Source organism: Octodon degus, unplaced genomic scaffold (assembly GCF_000260255.1).
Source record: "Octodon degus isolate 3935 unplaced genomic scaffold, OctDeg1.0 scaffold00162, whole genome shotgun sequence".
Lineage (NCBI taxonomy): Eukaryota > Metazoa > Chordata > Mammalia > Rodentia > Octodontidae > Octodon > Octodon degus.
Genome location: NW_004524738.1, coordinates 2739762 through 2743929, shown reverse-complemented (window position 1 = coordinate 2743929; position 4168 = coordinate 2739762).

Below are 4168 nucleotides of genomic sequence, written 5' to 3'. Positions count from 1 at the left end.
AAAAAAAAAAAAAATGTCAATCTTGGCAACAAGAGCAAAGCAGAAGGTGAAACAAACCTGGATTGCAAGTTCTACTGTGAAACTATGCTGACAAAACCAGCCCGGTTCTGGCCAAAACCAGACCTGAGGCTAGAGGAGCAGGACAGAGGACACAGAAACAACACAGACACACAGAGCACTCAGTCCTTCCTCATTTTTAGGTGACAAGAGATTATTTATTAGAACATGGCTACTCTTGCTCACGAGCTTCCCCCAAGCAGCCTACTCTCAGTCTCAAGGGCTTCCAGCACAGGTGACTCATGTGACAGGGGCCCCCGCACCTACACTTGCAAACCAAACCCTAAGAGTGGCTTCCAGGCCGGAGCCTCGGGCCAGCACCCTGCTGTTTCTACAGCAAAGCTTTGCTTTAGTGACTGTGGCCTCCCCAAGCCAACTGGGTCTCACTCGCATTGTGCTGGTGACCCTAGGAAAGGGGTCAGTTTAGCGGCTGGAGTTGAGGTGGAAGAGCGCTTTCAGCCTCTTTCAGCAGGAAGTCTGCTCTCTGCAGAGGTGGCTTCCGGTTACAGGGAAGCTGAGGCTCTGGTGGACGCCTGAAGATGGAGGGCTGTGACAGGACTTCCGGGGAGCTGTGGCCACCACCAGCTTGGAGACTTCTGCAAAGCCGTCATCTATGGGAGAGAGCAAAGGTCCATTCAAGCGTCGGTATTGGAAACAGCGGTTGACCTGGGCCATGTGTCACATCACACTTTATCTGCCTCTGATCCTTCCTGACTCAAAGAAAGGGAAACTAACTTGAAGAAGCTTCACACCTATGTGCTGAGGTTGGAGTAAGCTGAAATGAGAAAAGGAACCAGGTGCAGGGTACCCAGAAAGCTATGCAACACCTATTTAAAAATCTTCAGGTTGTCATGATTTTATCCAGGCCCTTGAGTGGCGGAGTAGGCAGCTCACATGGTTGTGAAGAGTGTGAGGTGAGGCTGCTGTCCAGGCTTGGTCTCCTGTAGGCCACAGATGGACGCAGCCATCGTAGCTTCTCCTGTGGGGAGCTCGCTGCTGAGCCTAAGTGACGCTTCTGCCAGGCGAGCTTCTACAAAGCCATCCATCCAGTCATTTAGACCATGTCACTTTAGACCATGTTCACTAAGTTGTTCAGACGGAATGAACCTGCTGAGAATAAATTTTACTACTGTGCTAAAGATGCTGGGCAGCAGGCCCGTCCTGCGGCAGGACACCTTTCTGGCCATCAGCACGGTCAGCATCAGCATGGTCTGGTTGCTGTGCTTCTCTTCAGGGAAGGCCCACTGTAGCTCCCACAGCATGGCAGCCATGTGGTACCTCTTGTCCTCTGACAGACTTGGTCCAAGATCTGCACAGCTGTCTGGCTGACCAGACTGGGGTCAGTCCTGCTCTCCATGTGCTCCCCCCTCCCCCAGTAAGCCAGTGTCAGGCCCATATGCAGAAGGGTTTCTCCTCTCTCAGAGCTCATCATTTGGGACTTAGAGGCCCTGTCTCTACCTCCTCCTTGCTGTCCTCTTCCTTGGAACCTTACACAGGCAGTTCCTGGCCCAGAGCCACCAGCTCTTGATCGACGTTAGGGTCCGTGCAGCTTTGGAGGAAGCCACAGAGCAGCAGGGTTGTGATTCGCTCTTCTCTCACTGTGTTCGTGGCGCGGGCAGGGCTGGCTGCTGCAACTCTGGACTCACAGATGTCCTGGGTGGGAAGCTCCAGAGGTGTGGTGCAGGGGGACCAAGGGAGCGCCTGAAGGGAGGCTAAGTAGCCCTTTGCTCCACCCAGGTTCTGCCCCTCCATGCCCTACTCCCAGCCCTCAGCTTGGATAAAGGGACCAAAAGCAATGCTGGGTAGAAGACAGCCTCCAACAGTGCTGTGGAGAGCTGCTGCTCCTCAGGCAAAAACGGAATCTGGAAATTGACCTTTAGCAATGTATTAAAAACCTCAAGATGGATCAAGACTTAACTATGAAAACAGAAGCCTTTTACTCTGCTGTAAGATAAAATACATAAAATTCTTTGTAAGGACTTTCTGAGTAGAACCCCAGTTGCTGAAGCATTAATATAAAGAATCAACAAATGGGATCATACCAAGTTAAAAGCTTCGGCACACCAGAGAGTATAACCAAGAGAGTGAAGAGACAGCCCATGCGATGGGATAACATTTTGCAAGCTACTCCTCACTCAGAGGATAAACGTTAGAATGCATAAAGAACTCAAAGAAATTATAGCACCCAAAATAAAAGGTCAAAAAATAATCAAATGAAATGAATAGACACTTTTCAGAGGACGTAATAATGACCGATAAATATGTGAAAAAATGTTCAGCTGGGATGGTGGAGCACGCCTGTAACCCCAACACTCAGGAGGCTGAAGAAGGAGGATCACAGCAAATTTGAGGCCAGCCTGGGATACGTAGTGGGTTCAAGGCCATCCTGAACTATACAGGGAGCTCCTGTCTCAAGAAAAGAACTTAGATCATCGTGAATTCAAGGCCAGCCTGGTCTATAAAGTGAGTTTAAGGCCAGCCTGAACTGCATAGGGATACCCTTTCTCAAAAAGAAAAAGAAGAATTGAAAGAAAGAAGGAAGGAAGGAATGTTCAGCATCTCTCACGGTGGGGTAAATGTAAGTTAAACACTACCAAGATTCCATCTAATACCAGAAAGAATGGCTATTATGAAAACTTCAAATAGTTTTTTAAAATGCAGGTCAGGCTACTGGGAAAAAAAAAACCAACTTTTTCCTTTGTTTGTGGGAATATAGACTATTACAATCACTAGCAAACTCAGTATGGGAATACCCCCAAAAATTAAAAAAATAAAAATTACACTTAACCCTAGTTATCTCCCTAAAAGAGTTAAAGACATCATATGGCAGTGATATATGCGTACCCACGTTCATAGCAGCACAGTTCTCAACAGCTAAATCCAGGAAGAGGCTATGTGTCCATCCATGGATGAATGGAGTTACACATGGTGCACACCTGTAATCCCAGCACTTGGGAGGCTGAGGCAGGAGGATCGTTGTGAGTTCAAGGCCAGCTTGTTTAAATAGTGAGTTCAAGGCAATCCTGAGTCACATAGTGAGACCTTGCTTCAAAAGATTTTTTAAAAGGATGAAAATGTGGTAGTGGTAACCAATAGAATACTATTCTGCCATGAAGAAGGGTAAACTTGTGTCATTTGTTGGAAAATGGATGCACTTGTGACTACAATGCTAAGTGAGATAGATTAGACTTGCAAGCTTAAATATCCTTAGGTTTCCCTTATATGAGACATTCAAAGCATAAATAATTGGAAGAGCAAAATAAAGGATGGATAGTAGGAATCGAGGAGATGTTTAGCAAATTGGAAAGGGATCTAGCGATGGGCTGCTGGGGGGAAGGGGACATAAAAAGAATGGAGATGTGTTCTATCCGTGTGCCTGCTCCCTGCGATCATCAAGGCCTGCAAGCATGTGCTGAGAAAAGAACATTGACTTGTCACAGCACGGCAAGGCAGCGACATCTGGAGGCTCTCAGGGATCTGGAGTACCCCTGGAGGTTCCTGACCCTCGGTCTCTTTCACAGGTCCCCATCTTCATGCCTGGGGCTGTCCCGGCACTGGGGGTCCCCAGTAAGTAAGACAGGTACACTTCTGGTCTCCTGGGACTCACAGGGGTAGAGTGGGGTGGGATGGGCAGCAGCGTGAGTGATGTAACACAGGCTGTAGTCAGGGTCGGCAGGTGTTAGTGGACGCAACTCGGAGAAATAGACTCTGAGCAGAATCAGAAGCAAGCATGGGGATCAGAACAAGACCTGAACACAGAGTGCTCTGCCCGCGCCTGGTCCCGTGCCCCACTCCCAACAGCCAGTCTCTGGGGCCACTGGATGTCTCAGTCCTGCATGAGGCATTTCCAGGTACAGGAAAACAAAGTTCTCTTTGAACTTTTTTAAATTTTATTTTTAGGGAAGGGCCTACAGGGCGTTCAGGGTCTCACTACTAGATCCGACTTGTAGAGATCCTCCTGTTTACAGCCTCCCAAGAGGGCCATCACACCCAGTCTCAATCGCCATCTGAGCATGCCCTGGGGGCAGGGCCGGCACTGCACACAGGGGATCAAATCCTGGTCCCCATGTCTGCCTAAGCGGGCACTTTAGTCCTCTGAGCTATCTGGCCT